At 41.4% G+C, this 14,116-nt stretch overlaps 1 protein-coding gene across 2 annotated transcripts in view; it reads left to right on the top strand.

Annotated features, from left to right (window-relative positions):
• Window positions 1–14,116, top strand: part of LOC146659467 (mannosyl-oligosaccharide 1,2-alpha-mannosidase IA) — a 204,139-nt gene that overhangs the window by 142,576 nt on the left and 47,447 nt on the right. The gene's annotated exons all lie outside the window — the stretch shown is intronic.

Genomic DNA, 14,116 nt, shown 5'->3' with positions numbered 1-14,116 from the left:
AGGTTGTAGCAGAGATAAATATGTGCCAGGTAACCCCCCCACCCCCAAGATATTTACTCTATGCAGGAATCCAATTGAATAAATTTGAGACAGAGCAGTCCAGAGAGTGCTTATTTTTTGTTACCAGAAATATGCATTGAGAGGATCACTTTTCAGCCATCCTTGAGGGACAAACATGGTTGTCTTTTGCCAGTTGAAGGTTACAGTGTCTTTTCACCCCCTCCCCATCATACTGGCTGCCTCTTACATAAGCTATGCTGAGAGGTAAGGAAATATGGGAAGATGAAGTGTGGTTGAAATATCAGATATATGGGTATCCAGTGCAGGTGTGGGAATTGCATATGGAGTGGATATATTTTGTGGATGTATGGTGCTTATGTAAAAGACTAATGGTTCCCTTTGTTTAAGAGAATACAGTATGTGGATTGTTTCTTTTACCTTTTTCATGCTACATGGCACTTACCTACATGAACTAAATTTAAATCCAGAACATTTGGATGGTGAGTCTGTTTCTGGTATATATTTAACAATGTGAGCACTTGGATCCAGTCTAAAATATCTCAACAGCTACTGTATATGGATTCATGTGTCTCTTAGGGCAAGGTATTATATATTTAGTCACTTTTACTTAAGCTTCACCAGTCACTCAAAATTGTAAACACTTGTTAATAGAATTACTTTTGGCTTTAGTGACAGAGGTATAGACTATTTCCACGTTAGCATATGCTACTTCCTGTGTGGAAACTCCTGTGGGGAGCTTTGTTTCCGGTGTCCTATTCGCGCCTTGTTTACGGTCCAAAACAAATGAATGAATCAAGCGGCGATTTACATTTCAATAGATGTCTTGGGCATTTACCCAATATATCTGTAAATGATGTTCATCAACTTGTCGATGTTTTTCCAACGCGCCTCAGAGCAAAAGAGAAAAGGGATTCAAATGTTATGAAGGACTCATCCAGGCTGGAAAAACTGATCAGGAGGGCTAGCTCTGTGGTCGGCATGAAGCTGGACACTCTGGTGACAGTGGCAGAGAAAAGGACATTAAAGAAACTGATGGACATTATGGACAATGCCAGGCATCCTCTGCACACGGCCATTAACAACCAGAAGAGTCTGTTCAGTGACAGGTTGCTTCTCCCAAAGACAAGAACTAACAGACTTAAAAACTCCTTTGTCCCACACGCCATCAGACTGTTTAACTCCTCTCTGGTGGGGAGAGGGAGGGGAAACAGGAGGACAAAGGAGGGAACAACTAAGCTGTAGTGCCTCTTCACCTCACTGTGCAATACCTTTTGTGCAATACTTTTGTAAATAGTCAACGGTGCAATAGACTCAATACTTGAAATGTGCAATTCACTTGTATTTTTATTTTTATTCCTATTTATTCTATTTATCCCCTTCGTATATTTTATTTATATTGTCTCTGTATTTATATATATGTGTGTGTGTATAACTCTGTAACTTCTGTCGGTGCTGTGCTTTTTTGGAAATCGAATTTCCCAGAGGAACCCACCCGAGGGATTAATAAAGTTCTATCTTATCTTATCTTATCTTATCTTATCTTATCTTATCTTATTTCTCAGTATCTGTAAACAGCTGTCCCTCGTTTATCGCAGAGTCACACTGCTAGTGATCGATGCAGCGATTCTGTACTGTACAGGAGAGACGTCACGGAGGAGATCGTCTGCAGCGATCACGACACAGGACACAATGTGATGTAAAAAAAAAAAAAAAAAAAAACATGCAAACTTGCACTAAAAAAATCATAAGAGCAGTCACTATACAGAGATGTGTTTCCGAATGTGTACGATGTGTCTTCTGATTTTGTAGTGCAGTTCTGCTTGTGTTGAGTGATGTAAACAACTGATCGATCTAAATTCTTTAAACGTCAAAATTGATCATTAGATTCTTTGTGACACAACAGTGGTGAGTGTTCGCACCTTCTGCTCTTTGTAACTTAACGCGATCTTTCCGTTTCGAGTTTTGAACATGATTTTTGGAGTATATCTTCGCAGTGGCGATTGACCGCAAAGTAAAGCTACCAGAAATGTACAACCCTACATTAGCATTTTCTTGTGCACAGGGTCTATTTTTGCTGTTGGTTTGAAGAAAGAGCAAGATGTTAGCATAAGTAGCATGTTCACGTCTAGTATGCTAATTACTTCATTGAACTCATTATACTGCTTTACCAAGTTACAGTTTTACAGAGCCAGTATCACTGATGTTGACATTTGTGTTCTCCTGTTAAATGATCGCTGCCTACATTACAGACTAGCAGAACTGGTCAAAATTGCTGCCTAGTTAGGTTTTTTTTTTTTAACAGCTAAAACTACTAGCTACTACTTTAGCTAGTTGCTAATAGTTAAACTTTAAGGCTTGCACAGGCCAGGTTAACATTGATGATAACTGCTTAATATGTAACATTGTTGAAACAAAAGCTTCAATTATCTGTCAAAATTCCTGAAAGTGTTTAGTGTTGTGAACATCAGCTACTTGACTGTGTGTCTGTCTGTCTGCTAGTCTTTCGCAGTGCTGTGTTCATCTGGGCGTTGCATTCTGAAACGTCCAGATGAACAAATGTATGTATTCTAGCTGTCCTGTTTAGTATATTCCACTATTCCTGAAATAGGTAAAGTTTGGAGCAAATTTCAGGCCTTCGAGAAAAGACTTGGACCTTTTCATTGAACTTCAAAGTCATACATTTCCTCAACATTTCACTGAATACCATACTCATTTCTCTCTGAAAATATTTACTAATTAAGGAATATTCTATAATCAATTTACACAGAGTGTGGTACTTCATCATTCTGACACTGCAATTGTTTTAATACTGAAATCAGGCAAATATATTAGTAAAGTGCAAATGAGCCACAAATGGCACTTGCGTGCTTGCGTAATCTTCACATACGTGTGAGTTCTGCTGCTTGTGTATGAGCAGTGTGGCTCCATGTTAGGGGTGGGTTTTTATAATCGATTCATCGATTAAAATCGATTCTGGCTTGGATAACGTAAAATCGATTCATTAAAATCCTGAATCGATTTTTTAATATAAATTTATTTTGTCCGAAATGCCAGAATCTCTGGTGACATCTCACAAAATTTCAAGAACCACCAAACAGTAAATGAGAGCAGGTACAGGGATTCTTCACATAGACTTAAACACAGGGCGTGACCCGCGGATCAGAATCAGTTAGATGTCGCCTTTCTCACAGTCGGGGCTGAAAGTGAAAGCCGACAGCTCGCTGATCCGGGTCCGCGCTTTGTGTTCACGCCCTTTATGCGCTGATTCTAAAAGGCTGTTAGTTTGATCTCTCTCCAAACAATATTGACCGAACCAACAGCAAAAGAAGATCCAAACGCTTCACATAAACATCGTCATGAATTCACTCTTTTACTGTTTTGCTTCCATTGCGATGCGCAGCTCTCTCTCTCTCTTTCTCTCTCTCCCTCTCCCTCTCTCTTTCTCTCTCTCTCTCTCGAACAGTTTTGCTTTCTTCATTATTCGCTTGCTTGTTACGCACAAGTCTACTGTTGCTTACAGCGCTGTCAGCCGCTGTTTTTTTCCCTTTTACATTCTTCCGAAAAGAAAACCTCATTTCTGCTGTTCAATACTGAACAAATTTAAACTTTTTAAAATTATTCAAAATGCAAAATGCCTTAGCCGTGTCTCTAATAAAACCGCTGTAACGTCAGAGGTAATGTTCATTAATTAATGGTTTTCTTTCGTTTTTGATGTACTGCAGAATATTTTTTATAAAATCCCAGGCCAGGAAAATCACCTACATGTTTTTCTGTGTTTTATCTTCAGCTACTTTGACACAAAGGCATCTGCTGTGATGCTCACAGCTTGGATAAAGTCTTGCGAGTGTCAGCTTCCTTTTTATAGATACAAAAATATGTAAATGTACTGATCTGAATTATATTTCTGACTGTCAAAATTTCCCAGATTTAAATTGAATCGAATCGAATCGAATTAAATCTAATCGTGGATCGAATCGATTCGGGACCTTGTGAATCGGAATTGAATCGATTCTAGAAATCAGTGACGATACCCAGCCCTACTCCATGTGCATTTTATCTGTTTGCCCCCCCCCCTTTTTTTTTTTTTTTTTTTTTTTTTTTTGCCTGTCCCGTTTGGCTCTTTTGCCATCAGAATTGTTGTCTAAAGGCAAAGAAAGATGCCCAACGGATTTACTTTACCAAACTGACCATCCCAGCCTTGCCGTAATGGTCCATTTGATTCACCTTTTATTGTTTATTTTATTTTCACTTACTGAATACGGGACAGACTTGACTGGGGGAAAGAAGGGGAGAAAGAAAGAGGGAAAGAGAAACAGCTGAGAAGAGGGACGGGGGAGAAGGGCAAAAGACAAAAACCAACAGAACGGGCAGAGAAAAAAAATGCATATATCAATCACCTGGATCACCTGCTGAGAAAGAAAAAAGAAAGCAAGCAGAAGAGAACAAGAGTAATAGAATAAACAACATCACAATGATATATGGGAATATGACAGTAAATACTAAATGTTAAACATTATTGTGCAGCACATAAGATCAACAGAACACAGTGTGCTTTGAGGTAGGAGCCAAAAAGGGTGTAGTTTGTGGGTGTGATCACCCGTGTGTACACCTGTGAGCATGGACGCGCTTGTTTTTTGTTTTTTTAAAAGGTTCCTTCATGTAATAATCTGCTAGAGGGTGTGGGGGGGCCACAGCCCCGTCCTCCAGGGCGTGAAGCAGGTGTGGAGGAGATCAAAACTCCAGACATCCAGAGGCCCCCAGAACACAAGAGACCAAGGAAGACCAACAGAGGGGCAGCTGCGCCACTGTCCCGGAAAGAGCTGAGGAGAGTCCCAGATGAGGGCTCACTCAGCAGCCGCGGAGCAGAAGCCAGGGGGAGTTGCAGTGACGCGCCCGTGAGCTCCGCCGGCAGCCAGCTGCGCCTGAGTGACCGAGCCCCAGGCCGAGAGGCCGGGGGCACCCCACCTCCGAAGTGGCCCGAGCGAGCCCCAGGCTCCAGGCCCCGATAAGCGGCCGCCAAAGAGTGAGCCGGTGTGTACCTGGACGCCCATCCCCGGACACAAAGAACCACCAACGCACCGATGTCTGAGGGGGTCCGCCACTGGCAGGGGAAGTGGTGGTGGGGGGAGATAGGCCTCCAAACCTTGGAGGGCCTGAGATGTCCCCAGAGAGGTGGCGCCTGACACCCAACCTGACATATAGACACAGACATACAGGCACACACAGATACAAACATCCATTCCCACCCTCATGCTCTCATATGCACTTACTCCACACTCAACCAACGTGGAGACAGACATAAAGAGACGTTGTACACACGATCACACTCCCCAAGCGTACTCTACAAACCGGGTCTAGGTGCCCCCGCCCCTGGAGGGGGGAACTGCACCCAGACCCAGGTGGTGTTTCCCTTTTCCCTGCGGTGGGGAGAGGCAGACCGCCCCGACTCCGCAGCAGCAGGAAGGCTCCACACTCCAGACCGCAGTTTGCCCCCCTTCTTGCTGAAGAGCAGAAAAGTGGTCTTGGAAGAAATTTCATTTCCTCAGATCAAAGTGGATCATCATAATCGCACAGTAACCTGCCGTGCTCTGTAGTCCCCGCCGCAGGCTTAGCCGCGAAAGGAAAGCTCCCTATTCCCAAACCCCTATTCTGCTCTGTGTACAAACACCTAATCCCATTTGTGCAGAGTTAAAATAACTGTGCTCAGCTGTACTCTTACACCTTTCAGTTTTATTATGGAATTAAGAGACGCTGGGTAAGAACAACATTCCATAACCAGCAGCTCACATATCTTGCATTACCTTGTTGAAATATTATATGCAACAGAGCATGCAGCTTATTTAATATTTGTTTGGGTGCTGTACAGTCAGCTAATAATAACTCTTTCACTGAATAAATCTGTCAGTCAACAATAAGCTAGCAGCTTGTTTTCGAGGCCTGCGGCCAGACTGAGCTTATAGGATACATTTCTGTGACTGCTTGAATTATTATATGATTAAGAAGACGAAGACATCTTTTTTTTTTTTCTTTTAGGCTGAAAGGAAAAACATAAGGTTCTTTTCCTGATGTGTCCCCACTTTTTCATCAGCCAGTAGGATAGTTTTCTTTCTGTAAAAGCTCTGCAATTAGTCTTTTTTTTAGCAATACATAACATTCTGGCTGGAGTAATTGGATTCAGACTTGGATGGCTTTGGCAAAGGTCCAAATGAGCCCAAACCTCAACAGAAGCCCTGTTCACAGGCTCATGGAATTTGGATGTTGTTGTTTTTTTTTTTAAAGTGTGACACAGGGCAAACAAATCAAATCCAGGGGATCATTAGGCTACTCTTAATGATGTCAGCCTTGTGGTATTCAGGCCTTTTCGTTGAGTCCTTGCATAGCTCACAGCTGCCTAGGGGCTTTATTTTACAGGCTTCAGTGCTCCTCTCTGTCCATCAGCAATTAAAGCAGAAAAAGAGCCTCATCTGTGCCTTTAAGGAGGAACTGAAGACATCTCAACAAAATTTTAAAGTTTTCAAAAAGCACTTTAAATGATGGCAGACAAACAGAAATGTAAAATGACGTTTTAACTTTGTTCTTTGTACTTTCTGATGTTTTTCAGGCCTAAGAGACAAAAGATGTGAATTAAGCAAGATGGGCTTCATTACCGCCCCAGTCCATTATGCAGTATTATTTAGGGGTCAACGAGCTGGCTTTTAACTGTGAAACTATTGATCCTGGCAGCTTTGACTCTAATCAATATCGTCCTGGAAATGGAGATCTGTGCCTGGTGAGACTGGTGGCTGATTTGTCGCTGTAGAGATTTAGTGATGCATGCAGAAACTGCATTTTTATTTACTACAGTTTTTCAGTGTAAGGTCAAATAAAGGGAGACAATTTAAAGGAGTAAACTGTAGATTTGTGGACTTTGGGAGGGTTGATTTCTTTAACTTCATATTTTCATTTGACATTCAGATTTTTGTAAATTCGAAGTGAGCTGTCAATATGTACAGAAGCCAGTAGATCCATTTTTATTTATAAAAAAATACAAATAATTTTAAAAAGGCCAGTAGCCAAACTGAGTTCTGCCAGGGGACATGCCTATTGTTCTTTCTCAGGCTGAAAAAGAAATGGAAAACAATGAAATCTGAATTGATACTATTTGTTTTTCACATGCTCTGGCTCATCCTGCCAAGAAGGTATTTTGAATTCAGACAGTGTTGGCCATAAATGCTTTTCCTTCAAACCGAGACCCCCCTTGGAATTGGTTTGGGTGGCATCCTCTCTAAACATGAGCTAGAGAGAAAAACGCGTGTGCCAGTGTGAGTTTGCACATCTTTGCGCTTGTGTGCGTACATGTTTTGTTTGTACACAAAGCAATAGCTCTTCACCAAATATGGCAGGTGCAGCACATTGAACATGATGTCCCACACACATGAAACCTCAGCGATGTGTCACCAGCAGGAGCCCAAGCAGAGGACAGGATGGTTGCACTTTTGGAATAAACAAGTCAGAGCAAAACTGCAGAGATTGTTGACAGCCAAGTTGATTCAAAGAGTATTTTAGGTCAAGAGGAAAACTTGAGCTGCAATATTGCCACAGGGGCAGAATGACAACAATTTGAAAAATAGTCCAATTTGGTGCAGAAGACTAAATCTGTCTCACAGAATTTCATTTTGGCTGATTAATGTCTCCTTGCCATCCCCAGCACTGCAGTATGGCACAGGCTTTCAATTTCACATGTAATTGACTGTGTGTTTTTCATGAAGCTGCGCTGGCCATTAATTAAGGACATAAAAAAAAGCAGCACATTAATTGTGGGACAAGTTAGAAAGCCTACAAGCAGTAATCAATTAGATGATAAATAATGAAAAAAAAAAGACTCCCCATTCACCGCCTGGGGAAATTCAATTATTTATCATCCTCATTTCTTTCCTCGAGGAACCTCTATGTCTGTGTAACAGCTCGGGTAAATTATTGTCTTAACATCTTCACCAGAGATAGGCTTGTGTGAGTCAATCCGCACACATTAACACATGTGCTGCACAGGTGCGTATAGATTAACACCCATCCACACCCATTATAAAACCAAAAAACGAGCATTATCTCGATCCCAGGCAGAGATAATCTGTCTCTTTCTTCATATTTAGTGGAACACTCTTGACTAACCGGCCGGGCATCTTTGTAAGTATACAAGCATAGAACTTGAAGTACTCCCTTCTGAGCTGATGATTGGGGAGGATGAATGGGCGTCATGGTTGGGCCTGCTGAGCCTCGCTCTTCCGCACTAACAAATAGCCCTCTCCTGACGTAAATGTACCATTATGGCTGCAGTACATGTCCTTTTGCTTGCTGTGTGGGTAATGGAGCCACGTCTCGCTGCTGCAGAAACGTCCTTCAGCCTTCAGTCAGAAGGACGTGTCCAGACACCGGTTCCTCAGAGGTGCAGTAATGATTTACTCTTTAAAATAAATAATATGATACAGAGTTTCTACAAAGTTGCCTTGAAACATTAACTCACAACTTGATCAAACTTTACTTTTGGCTCCTTATTTTTCTGTTGTTATCTTATTTTTGTCCCTTTTCCTGCACTCAGCTTTATCTTCTTTATCTTGGTAGTAGCAATACTCTATTTCTCTGCCAGCTGAATGCATGGCTTCTTTCTTTCTCCCCCTTCCTTTTGTATTCTCCAGGAATGGTTTGGCTCTTAGCTGCACACCAAGTTAGATTGCCCTGGGATGCAGGAGTCAGTCCACAAACTCCGCCTGAGGTAGATATGCTTCACTGTGCGTCTGAGGAACAAGTGTCCCCTTGGGCCGGTGGAAGAGCGTGTTCACAGCACGCCTTTTGCTGTGGAACTCCATACGTCTCAGTGCTTGAATGACAGGTCTCTCAGTTGGTCTCCCAATCTTTTCTGTGCTTCTGCAGGCAATTCACAATTATACATAGTGCACTACAAATCACACCATGGTAAATAAGCTGGGCAGACCCAATTGGCGGCCTGCCTCCAATAACCTCCTTTCAATATCTCTTCAATCTGAGTTCATGGTCCCTCATAGCTGAATAAGCAGAACTACTCAAACAGAAAATAGGAGGCTTTTTCAAAGATGCACAGATGGAAGCTAATGATAAATTATAGCCCACTTTCAATATGTAAATGAAATATTGTTCACTCAGTCCTTTTTATCAGCTAATGAATCTCACTGGCATTTATTAAAGTTTTCTGTTGCATGAGTATGTCAGAGGGACAGCTCAGGTTGAGATGGTGGATACAGTGTATTGGACGAGGACTGGTGATGATTGAGCTGCCAGGCAGGAGGAAAACAGGAATAGTCATGATCGTGGTGAGTGAATGCTAGAGAGAGGGTGAGATGAAGCCAGATTCTCTGCTGTGGTAACCCCTAAAGGGAGCAGCCAAAAGAAGAGGAAGATTGCTTTTAATACTCACAGTCCCGTGATGCAGGCTGTGACTGGGCCAGGCATGACCATCAGTGGACATGTGGCTCACCGATACTGCTGTTTACATGCAGCTTGTATTAGGATCAGTCTGTGTGCACCAGTAGGCATCATCTCTGTGAGTGGGCTGATTCAAGTCAGAGAACACAGTTAGTTATGGCAAAGCACAGGCCGTGCTTTGAAGGCAAAAAAAGAGAGAGAGAGAAAAAGTTCTCCCTAGGAAAAAACATGCTTAAAAAAATCAATCCTGAGTGTTTCACAACTCTTCTTTGCAACAGCCACTGGTGGGTTTTGGGGGAAAAGAAGTCACACATCAGTCACAACCCAATGTCTGAGCCTGCACTGTAGTTTGTCTGCCTAGTCATGCAGGAAATACAATATCTGTGTGGTCACACTGTGCTTTATAATTCCAGTCGATGCTTGAAGGGTAGAGTACATGTGTTTTTACAGCAATTTGCAGTTTCACATTTACTGGTACACATACTCACACAAGCTGCTGCATGCTCTGTTACACAGGTGTGAAAAAAAAAAACACTCAAATTGCAAACCGACTGCACTGCAATTATAAAGCTTGTCATCTAAGAGTGATGCTAATTGTGCAACTTTCCGATGCCGTTGTTTACGTTCTTGTTGTGTAGTCGATAAATTGATCAGCTGAACGACTGAATTTTTAACTTACAGCTATTTCATACTTATAAATGAATCGTTAGCCACTCTTTCTTTCAAAATCACCAAATTACATCAGTTTCAGCTTCTCGGGGATTAAGGGCTCGGGAGTTTCCTTTAACAGTGTGATAGTAAAGTGCATGTCGTTGTTTTAGACTGACAGTAATTCAGTTTTATTCATACAGTACCACACAAGACGCTTTATATTGTAAGGTAGACCCTACAATAATACATACAGAGAAAAACCCAACATCATATGACCCCCTATGAGCAAGCACTTTTGCAACAGTTGAGAGGAAGAACTCTCTTTTAACAGGAAGAAACCTCCAGCAGCACCAGGCTCAGGGAGGGGCAGCCATCTGCCGTGAAAGGTTGGGGTGGCATGACAAAACAGCATTTGAACACATCAGCCTCAGGCTTACAAAAGGCATTTTTCACCCTTTTGACATTTTAAGATCCAGAAGATTAATCTAGAAAAAATAAGCAGCAGATTAACAGAATTGCAGAGCAAAGAAATACTGTCAAATGTGGGTAAAGCAGACTGAGATTATTTTCTTACAGATGGATCTAAGGATTATTTCGATTGATTAATCAGAAATGAAATGTCAAATAAGTGAAAATGTTTTGCAGTTTGTCATGTTTTGTTCATCCAGCAGTCTATAACTCAGACATATTTGCTGTTTTTTTTTTTTTTTACTGCTGTTATAAATCAGAGAAGTATATGGTGCTCATATATGGAAAAACTGAAATCAGCAAATGTTAATAGTATCATTCAATTCAATTCAGTTTTATTTATATAGCGCCAAATCACAACAACGGTCGCCTCAAGCCGCTTTATATTGTACAGTACATCGTACAATAATAGATAGAGGAAAAGCCCAACAATCATATGATTGCTAGGCTGTTGCATTTCATGAAGCTGCTGTTGCTGTTGTGTCCATACACTCATCATTTTTATTTGATACATATAGCATATGCAGTGCATTCAACTGCAAGAACTGTTTTTGCATGTTATCTCCATATGCTAATACAAACACTTATCATGCTCAGCTCTGAGACGTGTGCTGTATTTAGTTGGTTCTCATGTGGAAATGCTTGGTAAATTCTTACACCGCCTTCATTAATCCTTCTCTTGTTATCCTTTGCTCAGTCTGTCTAATCTTCCCTCATATGGATGATCAGCTTGGTCTTTTTCCACAGGGAGCTCCCCAGTATAACCTGCCTTCTCCAGCTGGGAGTTGTGGACTTTGCACACGAATATTTCAAAGGTAGTTTTCAGGTTAAAAAAGGGAAATAGCTGTTCTTGTTTCTGTTAAGAATCTTTTAAAACCACTATTTTTCTTTTAATTAACAGAACACTTTTTCTTCTAACAAACCTAAGGACATGTGTGGCATTGATATCAGGTTATATTTGGCTTCCTTCTTTCTCTTGTAGTTTAAATGTAACGATCAATGGTGACTTTTTAAAAATATGTCATATCCACATTCTCTGGTGGACCCATTACTCTGAGTGGGTTAGAAACAGGATTACAGAGCAGGCAGGGGTGAAGAGTTTGATACATTGATTAATATGCATGCAGGCTTAAGCCCCCACAGCTCTGGGCTTTTTCCCACATGGAGAGGTGTGCAGATCAGGTATTAACTCTGCTGAATGGCCAGAAGTGGTCTTTTCTGGAAAGTAGGACAACTGCCATCTTTGCAGGAAGGTATTTTATCACCTGGTGACAGTAACCAGGTGGTAGATGTCACATTTAGTGGGTACAAATAAGGTACAAACGAATGAGACCTCAGTGTGTGAGAGCCCAGATTTAGGCAGGCTGATGCACGTACTGACAAGCCAATATAAAATACAATGACAGGAACACACACACACACACACACACACACACACACACACACACACACACACACACACACACACTCTTCTGCGAAAATGGGCCCCATCGAAGGAGAAAGGAGGGAAAAATCAGTTGTCTTGTCTTTCATTACAGCTACCTGACTGCTTTTCCTCTTTGTCTGACAGGTGTGGAATAAAGAACTGATTTCAGTCATTGTTAAAAATAGAACGTTGATACGAAATATACTTTTGAGTCATTCTTCCTACCTTTTTGTGCAAGTGGTCTCAGGTCCATCACATTTTCCTACCTGCTAAATGTAAATCTGATTTGGTAGCAGGTAGTTTAAAAAATGCATTTGAGTTCCTGCAGCTTTGAACTCGAAGACTTGCTGTCCTTTATAAAAGCTCCATATGCTTCACAGCTTAAATCTTGAGGTGTATTCAGGTTTTTAGATGTGGCACTATTTTAAACAATCAAAAGAACAGTCTGACTTCTTGCTCTTTTTTTCTCATAGAAGGGCAAATTAAGACAAATCCTTCTGAATAGTCCACATTAACAAAGGCTTCATTGTATTAAAAAATATATATATATATATATATATATATATATATATATTAATTAGGGGTGCAACAATATTCGTATCGATATTGAACCGTTCGATTCAGTGCTTTCGGTTCGGTACGCATATGTATCGAACAATACAACATTTGTAATTTCTTTTATCAATTTTCCTTCTGACGATGCTGTCTGTGTTGAGCGCTCAGTGAATCTGTGTTCGACTACTCCGCCTAGGCTGCACTGTCGAGCGCAGATCCACTGAGCGCTCAACACAGACAGCATAGTCAGAAGGAAGAGCGCAGGGCAAGCTAGCGAGACAGAAGTTAAGCTCTACTTGCAACAGGCAAATTGAACCTCATTCAGATCTGGCGTTTGGAATTATTTTGGTTTTCATGTGACGTATGACCCTGAAGGTAAGCGAGTCATGGACTAAAGTAAAACAGTATGTTGGATGTGCCATGCAATGCTCAATTACATTGGTGTGAACTAGTGTGTTAGCGCAGTTAGCTCGTTAACGTGTTGGCCGTCTAGCCCCATGCACGGAGCGATCGGCGGTAGCTCGTTAGGAGATTTGCCGTGTTGTGGCGTTAAGGTCATTTCAACGAGATTAACCTGAAAGCACTAGTGGGAACACAACGAATATGACTGCACATTTACGCCGACATCATCCTAGTGCAAAGACAAGTGGAAGCAGACAAAAAAAAGCAAGCATGCTACTAACTTTAGCCGAGTCATTTAGACAGCTGTTAGCACATGATTCTCCTTATGCTGCTGAGAATATAGCCCAGAAGAAGCGGATAGTATAGCTTTTATTTTGGAAAGAGCCATTTCTCTGTAATAAACTCTCTTTTCCAAAGATGAGTGATTCCTCAATCAGATACAGGGCTTGCAATATCGCTAGCCCGACGTCCTGGAGCTAGCGATATTTTTCAGTCGGGCTACCAAAATCTTTCTCTTCCCTGCCCGTCGGGCTATTGTAGGAAAAATATATGTCAATGCTTTTGCATTCTTTCAGAAATGTAGCTGGGTAATTATGTCATTGGCATCGGTGAGCCACTGTCAATATGTGACATATTGAAGTCGCGTTTGAATTTGCGCTTGTTTTTTTGCTTTCACTTTGCAATCGTGCGAACTGTGTATAGAGAGCGACAGCACTGATCTGTGAGTGATGATAATTTGTGCACCAATTCCTCTGACATCGTCTTATTAATCGTTAGCTTACTATGCAAACATGACAAGTGAAATCTCCCGCAGCTTAAACATGTGAGAGGTTGATCACGCAGAGAATCGCTGAGCTTATGTGAGTGCGTGTGTAAAAGCATTTCAGTTCTGCTGAGCCAAATAAGACAGGTCAGGGTGAAGAAGTGACAGCCAAAGAAAAGCTTACCACAAAACGGAGAAGTTATGACAAATCAGACTATAAGGCAAAAAGAAAGTGCAGCTTTATGGTTTCATGGACAAAAGAATTTCTGTGGCTGCGATATGATGAGCTAAATAACCAGGGCTGCACATAAGTGGTCCGCAGGTGCGCATTCGCTGTCAAAATAAAAAACACGCACAAGGGTTAGGGTTAAATTTAAAAACTGTACTTTTGAGTT

Source organism: Rhamphochromis longiceps, linkage group LG11 (assembly GCF_057381845.1).
Source record: "Rhamphochromis longiceps isolate RC_006_pf linkage group LG11, R_longiceps_female_GT1.1, whole genome shotgun sequence".
NCBI lineage: Eukaryota > Metazoa > Chordata > Actinopteri > Cichliformes > Cichlidae > Rhamphochromis > Rhamphochromis longiceps.
The sequence above is the reverse complement of the archived record's forward strand: the minus strand, read 5'-3'. Positions and strand labels throughout refer to the sequence as shown.